The 19,940-nt window shown below is 42.7% G+C and overlaps 1 protein-coding gene across 2 annotated transcripts in view; it reads left to right on the plus strand.

The window, feature by feature from the left end:
- Nucleotides 1-19,940, plus strand: part of PTPRA (protein tyrosine phosphatase receptor type A) — an 874,792-nt gene that overhangs the window by 268,759 nt on the left and 586,093 nt on the right. The window lies entirely within an intron of this gene.

Genomic DNA, 19,940 nt, shown 5'->3' on the forward strand with positions numbered 1-19,940 from the left:
GGACCCCTGGCAATCGCGTTCTGGCTTATTATTTGGAACACTTATTTTCTTTATTGAAACCCTATCCTGCACTCTTTCTATAATTAGTTGTAAGGAATTGGGAATTGGTTTCTCTTATTATAGGCTATTTTATTTTGACACAACGCCACTTCCTTGTTTTTCATTTAATGGTCGACGCTTCTCCCATCTTATATTTAGCTTTAGGTTGGGTGCTTTTCCACCCTGCATTAGTTGTTTAATGAGCACCCTTGAACTGTGATCACTTGTCTCTTTACTGTTGCCACCATGAGCTCCTTACACATCTTACATAACACACATAAACTCATGAGACTAGGATAGTACTGTTCTACATTGTTTTCACCCTGGAAATAGAGCGCTGATCAAATGATCCATCTGTCGAACGCTCTTATCAATGCCCTACTTGTACAGGTTACTGTCCTGAAGTCAACCAGCCATTCATCAGAGGCTGTGTATTTCTGATAGTGTGTAATGTGCTTAATGGCTGGAAATCGACAAGCACTCAAAGCAGGACTTCCCGATGTTCTGAATAGATGGAGACACAATTAAAATACTTTTACTAGACCTCCAACAATCCCATCCCCAAGGGATGTATTGGTATATATAGTAAATACTATATACCTGACTGGTATGTCTGGACTTCATCTATCTCGAAGAGCACCAAAAACCTCAGATGATGTCGATGATATCTCCAATACTTTGCATGCGTCAGCCTCTCTCCCTCTTGTTGTTCTGAAATACAAAGGGTACAAAAAATCCAGTTGTTATAAATTCATATACCAGGTTCTTGCTATATGCATGAAACTGAGTGCATCTACTACCTCAAGAACTGTGGGGAGTCTGCGGAACCTCAAAGTGGGAAAATAACACAGAACATGTTATCATGACATGTTCATTCTATAGAGGGGCACCTGCTACCTTTTTTGTAATTTTACCTCCAACTAAATAGTAGAGATCATAATGTTGGCAACACCCCCATGGCCTCTAATATTTGGTTCCCTTGCAAAGATGCAATTTTTACTGTTATTTCTACAAAATAAATAGACAGATGACCTATGGTCGTATGATACCCTACCCACAGCAAAAACCAATTGACTCTAAATTAGCCTAAAGGACATATTATTTGTACTACACTAGAAACTGTTCCGGTCTGGCCTTTTTGGACTGTACTGGTGCAATCCACCTCCGAGGGTTGATATCACATGGGATGAATAAATATCCCTGCTTACTTAGGTGAACTGTGAACAAAGCAAAAAATGCCAAGATGTAAAAATATCCCCCAACCTCAATGTCCAAACCAATTCCCAAAAACTGTTAATGCTTTCTGGCTACTCACTGACAAATCAATCACGCTGGGTGACAGATGGTTAGTTTGTTGTAGCCCGCCGGAAAGTTGCTCCCAAAATGGCCACAGCTTTAAAAGCCGATGCCTCACCGTTATCCACGGGAATGCATAAATGGCAATCAAAAATAATAATCCACAAGTGTATAACCACAGGCCCAATTTAATATAGTTACAAAGGACCCAAGAATTTACATTAGCCAAGGCAAAGACTGGTCATTATAGCTAGCATGGACCAGGTCGATGGCATTTCAAGTTAAACCATCTTCAGTAATTTTCAAGATGGTATGAATCAAACTAGCCTTGGGCTGAAAAATGCAATCCCCAAAAATGGTAACTAGCGGCTAGATCTAGTAGCCCCAAAAGTGGGGCTAGACATAGAAAAAGGGAGGTAGGTGAAGGTGGAGGGACCAGCTATACCAAATATAGAAGCCATGCGGTTGAAGTGCAAAAACCAGACCAGTGTAAATTACTGTCCCCCATCAGGTTTCCCAGGGGAAGAACCTGTTGGACACAACAGTCATCCAAGGAGGTTAAATGACTGGCGTCTGTCCCATGGGTCCTATCCGATCCATATTTGGCTTCCCACTCATACGGTTGCAAAGATATGCAGAGATGTCCCACATACAGATAATGTATACACAATTGGTACATTCCGTTGTGAGAATTTGAGCCCAAAAACACAAATGGCACTAATCAAATGGCTGAGCAAGAGTGATCCAACCATAAAGACTGCTGCTATAGGCTCCAAATTTAAGAGACATTGTGCCACTCAATAGTCTCATTCAGCCCCACAATATTGCTTTTTGTTGTTTCGCTTCCTGGGATTTTCCTTTGACCTTTTTCAGGATAATCCACTGCAAATCCGAGGGGGTATGGCCTTGTTCAGTATAGTGTTTAACAAGGTTGGGGGAGGGGTTCTATTTTATTTTTAATGCAGCTTCTATGTTCGATCATTCTCGTTTTACCTTTTCTGTTGGTTTTGGAATATAATTGCGCTGGCATGGGCAAGTTATAAGCCATAGTGTTAGGAAAGATATCGTAATTGTAGGTAATTTTCCTTCCATGTGGCAACCCCTAAACTTTTTGCTGTTGTTTTACACCTTGTTCTCGACTTTGCCAGAGAAGTGCAGCCTTCTGCCGCACTCCTCTGGGCTTTCGCCCCTTTCTTACGGGGAAACTGACATGCCCTTAAGACAGTCAGTACCGGGAAACGCTGTTTTCCGTAGTTTCTTTTATCATGTTGCGGCTTTCGTGCAGCATGACACCAGAGGGCACTGTAAGCTAAGTTGCAGCTCTCTTGGGTCTCTAGCCTTCTACAGGCCCTAGATACTCGTTTAGGATTGTAACTGATCGGTGCAAGTAATTCACGGACGGGAATGGTGGCAGCGATCGTTTCTTGTGTTTTGAGCTCCTTTTGGCATTCTAAGCGCGTTTTTCGCGCTTAACCCAAAATGGTGGCCTGGCTCCCAAAATGGCCAGACCACGAGGCTCCTTTGTCCTGTCCGCTGACCGTCTTGCTCCCTTCACCTTCCCCAGGTCGAGCCGACCCGGGGCCTTCCTTATTTGGGCATGTACTTTCCCGCGAAACACGGATGCTTTCGCGGGCTTCTACATGTCTTGTGTGTGCCTCCAGGATGTGGGCTGGGATGTCTGGCCCCAATACACATCCTGGGTGCCAGAGAGTCTAGGGTGGTGTGAATGCCTGGGACCACCGTGGTCCGTGATTGGTCCACGAATGGTGTGAGTGTTGATGAGCGGATCTCCCATTGGGTCCCCTCCGTTTTGGCGCGAAGGGAACCGTGGATAAGAGGGGGCTGGAAACGCCACTACCATGTCGATCTCCTGAGTTCTCACGAACAAAGGAATACAGGAGCCAAGTATCCTGCAACCAAGAGGCTGAACCGAGGAATCGCTGGTGACCCGCTGAAGGACTGCTCCTCTGCACTGCTGTCGCCTTGTGAAACCCTTTTCACCTTTGATCGGACCAGAAGGCCTGTACTGGTACTTCGACCCTTGGAATAGCGGGGACACCTATTCTCGGCATCTTCACCATCTCCTGCTAGTAAGCCTTCGGAAGCGTCTCTGGGCCATCCAGCAGACTGACCAGCCTACACAGGAGTCTTGCTCTGTAACCGCCGCCAGGTTGTGTAGTATTTCGAGTCCTTGTCTCACTCACACGCTTCGTACACTTGGCGTTCCCAGGTCTGAAGTGAGTAGTGTACATTTGGCTCAGATACACACGGCCGCTCCGTTGCCCTGCTGTGCTAACAAACTGTGCGGGTTTCTTCGATTGGGACGTCTTTTATTCAACTCTGCTGCCGCAGACTCAACACGACGACGAGACGCTCCCTGCTCTTCTGAACCTGCCAGCGACTGAAACTGACGCGGAGAAGCCTGGGTCTGCTTGCATCGGGGACCGGTGAGTAGCATAGCTAGGAACTGGTCGCCCTCCTGCAGGAGCCCATAGCTTTTCCCCGCTGTGTCAAATCGGCACCCTTTTCCGTACTCGCGCTCTGCGTCTGCCCACAGTGGAGGCTGCGCTTGAGTCGCGGAACTTGTTCTTCTTCATTTGTGCACTAAACTGAACTGCTTTGATTTCCCTCGAAGAGACTCCCCTTTTGCCCATTGGCACCAGCGTGTGCAGGCACTTTTGAGCACAAGGCTCCACTCTTCGCAGGGCTCGGACTTCCTTTTAGTTAGGTGCCTCTGAAGGCGGACTGGGTCTAAGCATTATTTCGCACTGCCTGTTTTCCTTCCCTTTTAGGTGGACTACACATTTCGTGCATCTAACGCTTGAGACTTGTTGTATTTGTATATATATTGTATTGGTATGGTATGTGTTGGTTTACTAGAGTTGTATTGTGATTTCTCGCTACGGTCATTGTTTTAAAGGCCTTGGAATAAATGTGTATATATTTTTAATATAACACCTGTTTGGAGTAGTTTGTAAGTGTCCTTGCTTTGTGTGCTCATTGCGGGCTTTCGGTCACCCTCACCCCTCTTGAGACCTAGTCTTGACCGCCGCGATCGCTACCTTGATTGGTCTGGCTCGTCCAGACGTTACCCTGTTCCAAGTAATTAGGTTGGCCTTCTGAACTTCTGCGCCACCAGGACAGAGTTCAGAAATCCGTCTTAACACATGACATTGTCTGAATTGCAATTTGCATGTTCCTTGATGTCTCACTTGCGTGTCAGTCCAATATTCACAGTAAGCGTCTTAGTTAATGGGCATATCAGATATTTCCCTCAAGGATGGTGTCGTGTTACTCGCGGTAAACCCTACAGGGACCCTTGTTCTTGCTTGAACCAATGTCCTTTTTTATTGATCATATTTCTTATATTTGTACTTTTTTAAGGCAATCATAGGTGCTGCTAAAGTTTTAGCAAGCACTTTTTGCCAGTTATTGATGATGCCTTTGATTTTATAAGGTAAGTTACTGAAAGTGCCAAAGAACACCAACATGTTACCTTGTATTCCTTTTTTCTGTGTGGATTCCTGTTAGAGTATAGCATCCCAATGATTGTTGTGTGCTCTTTTGGTTGATAATCATTTTATAGGGATACCCTCGTCAACCAATTTGTTGATTAGTTTTATTGCCCCTATTTCATAAGATTCCCTAGTGCTAATGTTACCTTTTAAATGTAAAAAGAACAGTAGAATATCACTTACATGTTGAGCATGATGGCTTCCATAATGCAACCGTGCATTTTTGTCTGTCGTTAGTAAATGGTTTAACCAAAAGTTGTCTCTGATCATTTCTTACTCTTATGTAGGCAGAAAATACTTTTGGTATAGGGAGTTCCCCATGGGAATGGGAGTTCTTGTCCCCCAATGAGGTCCTGCTTTCCCAAACCCCATATGGAGGGTTTTGCTGAGCAGGCTTACTGCCCTGGCCTCAAAAGGGGGGCTCCCGCTAGGGAAGAAGGGACACCATCTTCAGATTCATCACAGGTGTCGGGCAGTGCGGAATCTGTGCGATTTGATACCTGTGGCGGATTATTTCAAACTATCCCGGGCCTTCTCAGTACAATGAGCAACTTAACTTCAACTAGCAAGTCCATGCTCAGAACCCCTCTGGCATCCAAGCAGGTATGTTGGCTTTGCACCAAATAAGACCACTCCAAAAGATGTTGACTTACTTTGGTGTTGAACCCTGGTCCTCCACTGGCTTTTTGCCACTGGAGGAGGAAGCACTTACCACTTCATAACTCATTGCCTTGAAAATAAAGTAAGAACAATTGTAGAAGAGCATCGGCCCTTCCCGGTTCATCACAATGCATTCTGCTCTAAGGTGACAATATAATTGCTGAGTATGCATGGCTCATTGCTGCGCTGATTGCATCGGTTTCCTGTTATGCCATTACAAAACCAACAAAGCAGCATTGCAAAGCTAGTTTGAGATTTGTATGGGTATTTGCCATATACCAGTCATTGCCTTCAGTTGCTCTTTTGGTCACTTCACATAAAAGCATATTGCCAAAGTATATTTTAATGTATGGCTTCTATAATAAGCGGGCATCCCTAATATACCCCCAACATACAGTCCCATCCCAAAATAGTTGGGACAAGTAACGGGCTAATAAAAAACAAAATAATGATTTTTAAGTTAAATTAAAATCTGTTCAATGGTGGGGTCAGCTTGATGTAGGGGTGGTCACCACAATGTTACTCGATCAAAGTCAGTTTGTCAACAAAAACTAAATTGACCTGCATGCAATTATCTCACTATTTCTCACACACAAGCCTTTATTTCCATAATTAATTCTGTATAGGTATTGAGGCCTGAATAACAAACATTCTAATTTGACCTCTTCCACTTGGCCATTGGGATTAAATGTGGCACATGGCAATCAAGACGCCAGCTGTGGTCGTGTGAAGAGCTTGAATGAGACAGACACAGGAGATTCATGGTTTTGGATATTAACTTTTATTAAAATGAAATGGGATTGGAAAATGCCTCACTATCCCTAATCTAGGAGGTATTTTCCTTACCTCATCCAAAACTAAGGGTCTGTCCAATGCCAAGATGTCCAAAATAAATGTACGTCATGTGTCCAAAATCCTCTCCTCTCCCTCACCCCCAAAAACTAACACTAATGTCCAAAGGGAATTGTCTCTACTTCTTGAAGTGTGCAAATGTTCAGATCCAATACCAACGTTCAAACGCCAACACAAAGGTTTCAGAATGTTTAAATGTGCACAGCTCCAGGGAATTAGACTCCTCCCTAGGTTTCTCTCCAGGAAATGCAAAGTTCAAAACAAAAAAAAATAATCCAGCTTCTTGGACGGCTTCTTCCTCTTATTGTTATAATCCTTTCCCAGGTAAATGGCTCCCTTCCACTTCTCTCAACATTGAAATTAATTCGGAATCCCAAAAACATGAGTCTTCCTTGCATTTCTCTTTTAACTGTACTGCAATATGCATGTCACACTTGGTATACTCCCCTGCCAGGTTTTCTTCCTCATTCAAATGCAATTCTAACACCCCAAAAGCCTGGGTCTTTTTTGGGATTCTCTTTTACAGTTCCTAGCATACACTTGCCTTTGCCTACTCTCCTGCGAGGACTTTCATACAACTTGCTTCACACACTTGTCTTTGGTTCACAATTTGATTTCGACTGGTATACTCTCTTGCCAGTACATTTATATAGTTTCTGCATACAGTGTGTGTTCGGTAATTTTGTAAAAGGTTAATTCAGCTTGCTTTACAAAAGATCTGGTATACTCACTGCCAGCTCTTGGCACACAATGTTCCTTTAGTGCATTTCTTTCGGTTTTCACAAAATGTTGATTGTGGGTCACAGACCCCAGTTCCACTGTCTAGGGCCTTTGTTCTCTTGCCTGACAGTGCTGCAGTGTCACCGGTTCACTTTCAAGCATCTCACAGCCACTATGAGCACCTATAACAGACGCTCAGTCTTCGGTCGGGATTTCAGCTCCCACGGCACTCAAACTTGCTTTCTAGCATCCTGCCACAGCATCCGCTGCGCTGCCCTCAGTGCGTTGCTCACCGGGTCTTCCTCCTACTCCCTTCTGCCGTTCAAATCTCTGCAACGCCGCAGTTACCTCGCTCTGCTTAGTGTTGGAGAACTCCCATGTTTCGTCTCCCGGCATGGTTTAGAACCGTGCAGGGCCAATTGGAGTGTCCCAACAACTAGACCACTGGTATTGGTTTTCATCAGGAGTAATCATTACTGCTCCTTGCTCCTCCACATCTCAGTTTCTGTCATGTTGGTCTTTAAGTGGTATTGAGGAATACTGGCTATAGGTTTAGCAAGTGGTTGAGGGAGTTCACTACCAAAGGCCACTAGGCCATGAGCAAGGGAAGGCATATCTTTAAAAGTGAATGGGGGATACGTGATTTCTTCTGATGATGCCATGTCATCCCCCTGATGGTCTCCTTCCCACATGTGGCCCTCCCTCAAATAGCCACCCCCATGTTCACGATCAGGTAGCTGCTGTCCCCTGGCCACATGAGGAGAAGCTGCCTCAGGGAAAGGAGTGATGACAACATCAGATTTATCAGAGCCATTAGAGTAACATGATTCTTCACAGGATTTTAGATTCTCTAATATGCTAGCATCTTTAAACTGCACGTGAAGTTACACTTGCTCATAGTAGACAGGACTTTTGCTCTCCCCAATATTACAAACACGTGCTGTTACCATGGAACTGTTACATGCCCCCTGTCCCGTGTAAAAACGGTGCTGAGGTTTGCTAGCATTTACAATAAGCTCCTAGTGCATCATGTCAGACCCCTGCAGGATTCAGGTTAGGGAAGAAGTGTCATCAACTTAGAATGCGCATCATTTCTGCCTACCCAGCCCAACCTTGGAGAATGAGTTTCAGATTGTATTGAACAGATATAATTACCCATTCCTTTTCACTTCACATATGAGTCACTGTACAATTTCACAATAAGGGGCTGCATGGGATTTACAATTGCACTATTTCTACTATCCTCTAAGCATCCTTCCATGCCTACATATCTTATTAACTATCTGTCATCTACAGGTTAAAAATAATTAACAAATTCTCTATTAGGCTATGAAGCGCGGGCCCTCAGTTCAGTCTGAACTGCCATTGGAACCTGTAGAAACACTCAAGGTTCAATTTGATTGGACTTGATTTACAAAAATAGAAACTGCTTAGATTGCAAAAAAGTGCTATCAGTCTGACCCTTCACATGCAGCACAAACTTGTACAACCATGTTTTTTTTTTTAAAGTTAATACAACTTGGAACTTAAATATAATGTGAAATGCATTTTCTTCTCTCTATAATGCTCCTGTATTCTATTGGGAACCGGCATCCTAGCACTCCTAACCACCTACTCCTGCAACTTAGCATAGAGACTGAAGAGCAGAGCTTATTTACTTTAGGGGATTTTTCTACTCCCTTTGGGAATAATTCATTTAGTTCATGGAACCCGCATCAGATAGGCCTCGGGTCCCCCTGTTCATTTTCAGTACAGGTGAAATCTGCTATCACCTCTTTCAATCTCCCTCCTGGACAATTCCCACGTGAAGATCATATTTTTCTAATTGGGCAAGGCTTTTCCATAGGCTTGTTTAATAATCGGACACTCGACTCTCCATTGGATATTCCTATGTCTAGGAAATTGACAAGCCAGTAAAGCAGGGGCTCATCTCGCTCATAATTCTGCTGAATGCAACCATTTGTCACTTATAAACACAGGAACATGACACGCAGATAAAATATGCCAGGCCAAACTGCACATCTGTATACCTGAAATCCATTTCTCTGACCATCCCTCAAAATCTTATTAATATCAATCATTTTCCCAATTATTGCATTTCGTGGGAAACTCGAAATTACATGCATTAAATTGAACACAGTTCGACGAGAAATATGCACTCTGCCTCAAGCATGTAAGCTTTATAGTTTCACAATTATAAGTAATATTCGCTTTTGCAAATAGGGTCAATGGTAAATAACATGTGCTGTGGAAAACTGAAGGGAAATATACATGATTGGACATGTCCTGTATTTCAACGTGGGGCCTTGTACTTGCTACACTGGTTCATGTGAAACATTCTATACAATGGGTTCAATAAATGATTGATATGACTGGTCTCTTTGGTTTCATTACTTCGGCCAACCGTCTGGCTAGTTGAATTGCTATGCAGCATTCAAAAGATGTTGGCTAATGGAATCCATTTCGTTTTAGGCTGGCAATAAAAACGAACAGACTCAAACCATCACACCAAGTTAGATGGTATTCTCCCTCCACAATGCAAATTTCCCATTGCCAATACACTTTTTTTTCAAGTATTTCTTTTCAAAATGTCTTGTAAAGGTGGTTGCCAGATTGCTCTTGGCTGAATCCCTGGTCAGCTGTAAGTCAGCACAACATAGGGCTGTTGAAATGAACACCAATGTTATTCACTCTGTAGGGGCTGGCCCCTGATCACCTTAACCCAAAGCGGGCCCACCACCTACTAAGAAGCAAGTGCACGTTTATACGTAAAGCACGTTTATTGTACATTCATCGGGGGAGAAGCTAGGTGGCGGCGCAGAGTCAAATTAACCTAGGTCTCGCCGAATCACATAAGATGACACATTATATACATTTTTGCAACATTAAAACACTCCCATATACTTTATTACAAACCACCCCTCGCATGTGATTGGACAAAACCTATACAAAGAAATCCCATCTTTCTCCAATTCTTCCATTCTCATTGACCACTTGTTATCTCAACTACCGTCTTCCGACTGGATTCATAGCACACCGCTTCTTGGGGTTCATCCTTTGTAGGTCATGACATCATTACACAGATGAACATTTGTGTGCAAACATAATTCATTACTAGTAACAACTGGCCTAAGCCCTTTAAATTTAATCACATTGCACATGGTTTGCATGGGTAGTACAAGTAAGATGAGTAAGGGTGAATTAACAGGTTATCTTTGTACTAGCGATACCTAGCTGGTGTCATTGGAACATTCTAATCTGAATGGCTACCATTTCAGCATGCACAGCACATATGAGAATACAATTGAAACTCCTGGGTATCGATCACTTTAGCCTCGAGTATTCCTTCAGCCCATATTTATTACTGGTCAAAACAAATGGCCGGATCCCTCTGCACAACATTTGTGTACAAAGAGATTGCATCTCCTGTGGAACGACCAAGCCATGCACATTGTGTCTTGTTCAATGGCTGACCATCTGCTTGTTTAATCATTGTTCCTTCCCATCCCTCAATCCCGCAGAACTAGATTTTCCCTGCAACCTGAAATTCACTGCATGAACTGCTAGCTGCAGAATATATACAAGTTAATAAAAGCTCACTGCATGTGCATTAGGAAACTCCTCATTGCCTGCTTCTGAGCACTCCATAGCACACCATGTTTTAATGTATAAGAAACGCCTTACAAATGCGCAATAAATCAATAGAATTTGGTGGGTTTAACATTTAATCTTTTTACACATGTGAAAATGTTATATGTATCAACTTGAACACTGAATAACATTAAAGCAACATCTCATTCCCTTTTAACTACACTGGATACATATGGCATTGCAGCATCTGGCCGATTTCACTGCACCCCAGTCACAAAAATGGTGCACGCAACATGAACCCCTCTTTAGCTTTGGGGCCTTTCCTGACCACCCCAACACCACCAAACACTAAACCCTTCATGTTCCGTTCATCTGCATTGCCATAGATATTAAAGTCCACATCATCAATATTCGCTTTGTATAATAGCCTGGCAGATGTCAGAGTAATCAATACACTTTTACATTAGAAAAAACAGATAGTTATGGTTAATTTTGGCTTAATTTTTCAGGTACAAAAGGGAAACTTGACTTTAAAACCAATATTTCTGTAATACACGTTATGTTCTCTGGTTAGCAGAATTATAGTTTTGACACATTTGGGACCATTGTATTTTCGAATATACAGTTGCTGTGTGACGGTTACATTGATCCTTGAATACCTATAGTGATTTTACCTTGGAGTTTTCTTTTTTTTCTTTTTTTTTTTTTTTAGCAATTACTGCTGTCAATTTCTAAGTTACCCAAACTTAGCGCCTGATTCACAGAAGCGTTTTATAATGGTGCAATCACATTGAACAATGCTCTGTGAATTGGGCCCGTAGTCTTTGGGACGAAATGTACTCCTACGCCATGTTTCTAGTGCTGACTCACACGTGTGCAGGTGAATACCTGCACCCCACAGTTTCATCCAATTTATAGCAATTGGAGAAGAGATAAATGAAGAAGAGAAAGGCACTATTCTAGAATCTATCACTTTTGAAGTGAGGTGGTCTAAATTTGCCTTTGATTTTCCCCACAGTGTTACTGTCACGCACCAGATATTGCCATTAAAAGACTAAGAGCCTGAGTCACAGACAGGTTTTATAATGGTGCAAGCCCATAGGAAAAATGTCTGTGAATCACGCACTAAGTATTCACACCATTGGCAGGTTTTGGTACCAAATTTCCAGTTTCCCACCTTATTGCATGGGAATACCCGCAAATGATGCCCATATACTTGATAAAACTATCTCTGTTCATACATCTAGAGAATGCAAACCGGATGTCAGTTGTTGCAGTTTTATTACTTTCACCATGATTGAGGAGGTGAAAACTTTCTTTTGCCACCATCCCTCTGCACCCTTTTGTACACTTGAATTCTCTCTCATCTCTGCCTCAGACTGTTCTTACAGCAATGCTGGGCATTCACACCGGACCTTTTCTAATCTGTCCCTTCACCCTTTTGTAATGTAACGATATTGCAGTTGCCAATGGTTTCTAATCAACTCACTAATAGAAGCTTGGTAGTGCATCTCAGCTACTTATAGTAGTGTCCGTCGTCCTGGTTGGTGTTGCTTTAGAGATCAGGATCAGTTTGGTGACCAAGACTACAGCTATTAAAATACCATCTATTATTCCACAGAATTCTGCAGCTCGCATTATGTAAGCGATATTCAATCAACACTACAGCTAAGTCAATGCCTAGTCTGGGATGCGGAGGAAAACCCTTATTGATGTATTTTTATATCCAGTTCAGTACTCTGGATGACAACCCTTGTATAACACCCCCCTCTTAGAATCCCCCTGACCCCACTGAGCCAAGAAGTAGGTTTGTTTTGCAAATTAAAAGGTTTATTTGAAAATGTAAACAATATATATATATCACACTTCTATAAATAAATTGATAATGGATATTACACTTGTGAATATGAGCAGTAGTCAGCAAGAGTAACGTATGAATAGGAACAGAAGAATAAGGTGGGAAAGAATGCTTTATATGGTTCAAGGAAACACAAGGTGGAATAAAATGCAGTACAGAAATAACTTGTTATGATTTTAGCAAAAGGTAATATGATCACTTTTTCTTTTGACAATTCACTCCCCGCCTATGCAATACACGAAATGGAAGGAGAGCACACAGTCTTCAAGAATCCCAACAAATCACACTTTATAATGCAATACACAGTTCCAGTTCTCCCAGCAAGCTTAGGGAAAACAGGGATGAGTTTTAAACACAGGCGAATTACTTTAATGTGGTTTGCAAGGAAGTGAAAAGGTGCTAAAATTGCTTTTAATTCCCTCTAGAGGTTCAGGGTAGGTGATGGCTACTTTATATTAGTTCAGGCTCACTTTAACAATACCCTATGAATGATTAGCAGATTGCAAACGAAGTTTAGCAAAGAGAAAAAGTATAGGGAGGAGAGGAGGAAGTCGGTTCTAGGTTCGTTGGAAAGCCTAGATTCTAAGCTTTCAGAGGAAAGTTGCATCTCGTTCCTAGGACAAACGGTTCCAGAGATACAGACGATTTAATAAAGGTAGATTTTCGGATTTAAAGTAAACTCAAAATGACAGGTGACAGCTTGCAGCTGCAGAATTGACAGGTGACAGTTGTGCAGCTTTAAAAATGACAGATGACACGATTTCTAGGAGGCTGTTCTACTTAGGTTAAAATAGTTTGGATTAGATTATTTTAACTAAGAGATTGGTTCTGCACAGTTCTGCTATGTACTCGCAATATCAATTTGAAATAGGCCTCGTCACGGTCTGGTCAGGTTGGACGGGACTTCCGGCGGGTGGTTCTGAAGTCCCAGCTATCTGGGTCAGCTCTGCTCTCTGGGTCTGTCAAGCACCGGATCTGCTCATAACGGTCTGGTTCGAGGGGATTGGGTCCTCCGACGTATTCCATATCTATGACATGTAATCACCACAGCTGTGCTGCAGTGATTACATGTCATAGATATGGAATACGTCGTCGGACCATCCCATCGAAAGAACGTTACCAGGTAAGAAAGTAACTTGTTCTTTGTGGTTCTCTCGGGTTCCGGATACAGCACTGTTTTCTGGATACTGCTACAGGTTCTTGCAAAAATTCTTAGCAAAAATTCAAACAGCTCGCCCGGCTGTTGAATAGTTTGGTTGGTTTTGAGGCCTGCTGAAGAGGATTCAGCTGGTGGATTCAGGCCTCTCTGCTACAAATTCTGGAGTTAATTTCTGCTACAGGTTCTGGAGATTGATGGATTTGAAGTCTGGATCTCTGGATGTGAAGTCGTCGGTCAGCATGCTCCGCAGCAAATGGAATTGAATGTCCCCACCTGTCCCAGCAGTCTCTTTTTATGTGTTTTAAAAAGTGGATGGAGAGGCTAGCATCTCTAAGCCTGCCCCGCTCTTGATTTGATAGGTCAATAGATTCTTTGGTCCCTGATTTGGGAAGGGATAGTGTGTCAGAGTGATGTCATTTTTATGATCTGCAGAAATGACACTCCCCTGGTCAATGTGCACACAAATCTATTCCTGATCCAAATACATATTTCCCAGGTACACAGTTGTTTGACATCACATACACACATCATATATTACTAAAGATAGTCCCTGTCCCGACTCTGGCGTTTCTAGGAGATTGCATTAAAAAATGGCAACTTATTTTCGATTTTAGTGGGTTTTGCAACATTGGTTTTTCACCAAAAATTATACCAAGGTACATTTCCCTTCCACATATATCCCAGTAACTTTCCATGTCTCTAGCTTAAACACATTGTCTACATTAATCATAATTAGCAGGGTTTTGCCCCAGAACATGGTACAAATTGGAGTTTGGACTCAAATCGTGAGGGCATTTTTCAAACTAAGACTCTCAAAGTTGTACATTCCTGTCATTTGGTTACAATAAATTATCACTGTTTCTATAAAATATATATTTGTTGCAATTCAACCCCCAAGTGTTTGGGTCCGCCTCCAGAAGTCTGGGTGGGTCAGTGATCACATGTCTCTCCTTGCTGGCAGAGGGCTGTTGACAGGAAACACTCAAAATTAACATACCCCATTCAACAGAAAGAGCCTTTTGTGTGGGTTCCAGCAGGCTGCCTGGAAGTCTCTCCTCAATCAATCAACAGGGTCATGTGATACCCTGCCTCCTAGTGTGGGAATCCCTGAGGTGTTAAGGTTTCCCAGCCTCTTGGCCTCTGGGAACAGCAGGTGGCTAGATTTTCAATTAACCAACAAGCTTTGAAGTCCCTGCCCCTCTTGCAACTCCTAAATACAGTTTCCCTGTCAGAGTTTAGACCGCTAGCGCCACCTTGGGGAATTTGTTGGTACTGCATCCATTTTTGAGTTGTCTTGAATTACAGCATTTCAATAGAGTGGTCTTTTGCTTGATAGTATAGGACCCTTGCTTAACATTGTTTTGATGGTATCCTTACAGTAGAGTGGTGATGTGGAACCCCCCACAAGAAGGTTGTATCTTTGGAGTGGTCTTGTGCCAACTGTGCAGTTCTCCTATTCTGGCGTGAATGTGGGCGGCGATAGCTCATCCCCACATCCACCCAGTCTATTGATATTATTTTTTTCTGGGATAGAATAATGGGCGGAGACAGCTCATCCCCGCATCTACCCAGTCTATTGATTCAACATGGGTCAAAACCCTTGGCAATTACTAAGCACCTCCGAAGACATGCCCATATATCACCGTCTCTAAAGTCACATCACTGGCTTCCAGTTGACACCAGAATCTCCTTGTAGTTCCTTACCATGACACATAAAGCTTTGTATGGCCACACCCCACTTGCACCTAAAGACACACTTAAAATGCTAGCTCCCATACCGTCTACAGAAAACACCATACAAACACACCATGTTCATTGCTTGATGTGAAAGAGCTTTAAGCTATAGAAGATCTGGCACCCTTGCCACTGCCAAACGTTCAAACAATCATCCACTCGAATTGGGTATTCTAGAAGATCGTCTAACAATTAAACATATCCAAACCTATCTCTTTTAACCTGGATCCTTTCATCAATGTGGCTTTGTATTTAAGATAACAGACTGGTTGTTGCACCTCATCCTCCAGGCCTGCTTTCTGGGTGGCCGATAAGATATGTTTATACTACAGAATCTTTAATACCACATTAGAAAGTTGATAACCACAAGATAAGCATGGTTCGCCCCATTGGGCGATTTATCACCAGCCCATAGCAGAATATAATGCTACTGTTCTCAAGCCATGGAACCTTTAGTGATGGAGTAGGTACATCACTGAAGGCATTTTTAAACTGGACAGCACTGCCACCATGCTGGATCCAAATTTAAACAACTCAGTCCTACGTTGGTATGGACCTTCATTCGGATTTCATAGTCATTGGCTCACTAGGACAAATGACACAAATTTAGAATCTGCCACACATACAACCAGTACAGCATTTTGCGTCAGGTCCATGTGCACATGTATTGGAGAGGTGCAACAGTGGACAATGCAAAGTCCCTACCAAGCCTCATGCTCATCACCCTTAAAGGTGTTGTAAATAGGAGAAATTAAGCCTTGGTATAATGCACCAATTTCATATATATTCTTTTTATTTTTTTAAGTGATCGAGTGTAATGCGCACATTGGTGTAATGTGAGTGTCACTTGGCAGCAAAGTGCATTGTGATTTTTGGGGGTGGATTGATGCTCTTCCAGCCTTCTTCAAGCTCATATTCGGGGAATTGGTAATGGAGTGGTTAGAGCACTCGCCTCCAGTGGCCGGTCGTCGCAGAGTTGTGCCCCCTTTTTTAATTGCCTTTTTTAAAAAAAAATGTATTTTGGTGCTTTTCTTTTGATGGCTTCAAGCAATTTAAAATACAAAAAATGAAGGAAAAAACAGCATACAAATAGTAGTCTCAACCTGCCCTACCTTGTGTATGCTTGTGCACTTGGAGTGGCATGTGCCGTCGCTGCTTGGATGGCCAAAGGTTTCTGCGCACAGACTTGCTGCGTGATATAAACTCCAGCCATCAAATAGCATGGGTTCGGACCTGCTTGCCGACTGTGGGTTTTGTCCTTTGCATAATAATTGCAGGGGTGTCTCTTTATTGTGACATCTTTATTGAAATGTGTGCTATCATTTGTGCTGCTTTTTTTTTTCAAATCATTCCTTTCTTGCAGTATCTTTTTCAGTGTTTTGGTGGAGATGTCGACCTCTTGCAGAGTGCATAATACTGCCCCTTTTTGTATGGAACCCATTTACTGTCAGGTGTGAACTGCTGGGGATGGGTAGGTGAACAATGGGAGAACCGCTTCAGCACTTGGTTAATTTAAAAAGTCTGCTCTATTATTTACTTGATTCTAAGGTGTCTGTTTGAATAGAGGATAATTGTTTTTTTATAACGTGCTTAATACCAAAGAGGTTTCCAAGAGCAGACCCGGGATTCAAACCTTCATTGCTCTGCGTCATCTTGCTTCCAAGACGAGCGCGTTGCCATTCAGCTATACTACCCATGTAAAAAGTGGTGGTGGATGTGATTGGAGCACTGAAGTGTGGGCATTTTACCCAAACCACCGGTGCACTTGCTGTAATCCCTGACATTATTATATTAATTGTAGTGCATGTATGTTACCATTTTATAGTTTCCTAGATTAAGCCTTGTCTTTCCAAAAGTACAAACAAAAAGTATGAAATCAGTATTGGATGGCAAAGGGTTCTAAATGTAGTTTTTAACCTGGAATGTGAATTGTTAGCCCACATTTTACTTTTCCCATCAATGGGCTACGAGATTAGTTGCATACTGCATTGACTAGGATGCCAATATTCTTATAACCAAACTAGCTGTCCCCGGCCACGCGTTGCTGTGGCTCAGTCTGGATAAATGGAAAAGAAAAAGAGAAAGCGCACGTTTGTAATATGTTTAATTTCACAATGCTTGTGGGTAGTTTTTAATGGCTCTGGCGGTTCTCCAAGTTGAGGCAGTTTAATTTTCCCGGCGGCGCAACACATTTCTTCCGTTTCTTCATTAAATTTCAGAGCCTTCCAATAAGGACCCACTTCAGTCATGGTACCAATGAGAACATGCCGGCTCAAACTATAATCATCAGCTGGGTTGTACCGGAATGCAAGGCGATTGTAATCGCGTGATTGCTGAGCACGGAGTCGTGTTTGACGCTGATCTGCTGTTTCTCGTTGAAGTCTTTCAGCCACGCTCAGCCTGTTGCGTTCGAAGCAGATCTGAAACTGCAGAATGTGATCGCTGTGCTCGCAACCGTGCATCCTAAAGTCTGGCTGCACGTCGCTCTGCTACTTCCTGCGTGTGTTGCTTTTACATCCAACATATGACGCTGTTTTTCCGAAAACGCATGTTTTACCTGTTATGTATAGTAGGTATATAAAAACACGCGCCTATTCAAATGCAACATTGTCAAAATTTCAAAGCAATCAGTGAATAACTTTCGGAGATGTACGATTTTGAACAAACTAACATTTACATTTTTATTTATATAGATACAAGACTAATGCCAAAAAGGTCTTAGCTGAGGTATTATTTGAACCCAGCTCTCGCAGCTGCACATCCAGCAATCCAAGTTGCATCCACATGCCAATCTAATGCTGTGTGAGTGCACCATGCGGAAGTATTTATACGCTTTAACACAACCCCATAGTTTACCATGCACTCTGCTTGTGCAAAACAATAATTGGCAAATGTGAATCATGGATTCTCTCTAGTGCCAGACAGTGGAGAGGTGCAGTAGATATTTTGGAGACAGGAAGGGACGAGAAATCATGCATAGGTCACTCGATGTGACAATGGGTCTTGCATTGGGCAACGGGGCACATAATATGTTGGCTATTACATTTAAGGACAGGTAAAACTGGAAATGGAATGAATTTCCAGATGCGGAGCCAATACAAATTGATCAATTCCAACTTGCATCATTCCATTCGGGATAGGGCGGCCCAGTCCCCTTTACCTGATGCCTTTTACATTATTTAAATAAAAGTGTAATACGTGTCGTAGGCCTATTTTTGGTGAATACTGGACCGCCAAGCGCTGTAGAATCTTGGGGCCTCAGTGGCAAAAATTGGGCAGCCTGGAAATGCAAGAAGCATGGAAACGGGGGATCAATGAGACCTGGATCGCTGCTGGATCTTGATGGAGGATTGTAGCTAGGCGGGGCCTGTATGATGAGATGTGATCAGGTGCACTCTGCATCTTTTGAAGCAGGCTCCTGGACGCCCTCCCACAGAATGTTAGGACACCAGGGCCCTGCAAGCAAGAAACATTCTCCAAAGAATTCAAGGCAGGTTTGTCAACCAGGATTTCCTTTCAGTTCCCTGCTAAGCTGCCAGATTCTGTGTGACGGGTCAACTAGTGTGTGCCGGCATCCTTCGCATCATCAAGGTCTCATTCCTCCTTGGGTTGCCTTTCAAAATTTGAATAATCCTCATTGAACGATGACCGCAGAATCCACTTTTGTTGGTCTTCCTCTGTGAGGACCTCTGAACTCATGGTCTTTTTTTTTTTTTTTTTAAAAACCCTGCTTCTCTTTCGTTTTCTAAATCTGCTAGTTATTGCCATGCAAATCCGTTAATGCAATTTGATAACTCTGGTCAGACTTAAAACCTTGCTCGCTATAATGAATCTTTCATAACACGCTCAATACTGGAAACCAGTCTCGAAGTGCGGGACCGGGATTTCCAACCCGTGTTCCTGTGTGTTGTCTTGCGTTCAAGACAAACGTGCTGACCCTGAGCTATCCTTCCGGCCCTATAGGCAAATTAAGTTAAACTGAACTTGTTTGTGGAACCCAGCCACTGAATTTTGAAAATCATTTAATGCCCTCCCATATAGTCATAAAGTTAACTTTTCAGATCAGAATGTTGCTATAGCAACAGGCTAGAAGAAATGCTGACCAACCAGTATGCAGGTCTCGATACTAAAAAGTAGGCCTCACTAGCGATCACTGAATTCTGGATTTATCAGTTGTGTAAGGGTTTCAGCAGGGGCCAATTTACAAATACTTTTCCTGCTAGTTTTCAAAATAACATTTTATTATGTAGTGCTTCTGCTGGATTCCTCCTGCTTCTATGTGCTGAAGTAAAAGGTAGTGGTTGTAACTCCCTATAGTGTATTCAATTTAGCGACCTCAGGAGGATAAAAGAATGAGGCTGCCAAGCCAGGATGTGTACCTCGACTGCAATCTGGCCACAGAATGCTCAGGTGAGTTATTACTTTGCTGAGCTATTCTGCCTGTGAGATTCCTGCATTTGAGCGCTGTATTGGTCTGGCAGCACTCTGCGCACACCATTATTGTATTCGTGAAACA

Source organism: Ambystoma mexicanum, chromosome 6q (assembly GCF_040938575.1).
Source record: "Ambystoma mexicanum isolate Mex_15411 chromosome 6q, UKY_AmexF1_1, whole genome shotgun sequence".
Taxonomy (NCBI): Eukaryota; Metazoa; Chordata; class Amphibia; order Caudata; family Ambystomatidae; genus Ambystoma; species Ambystoma mexicanum.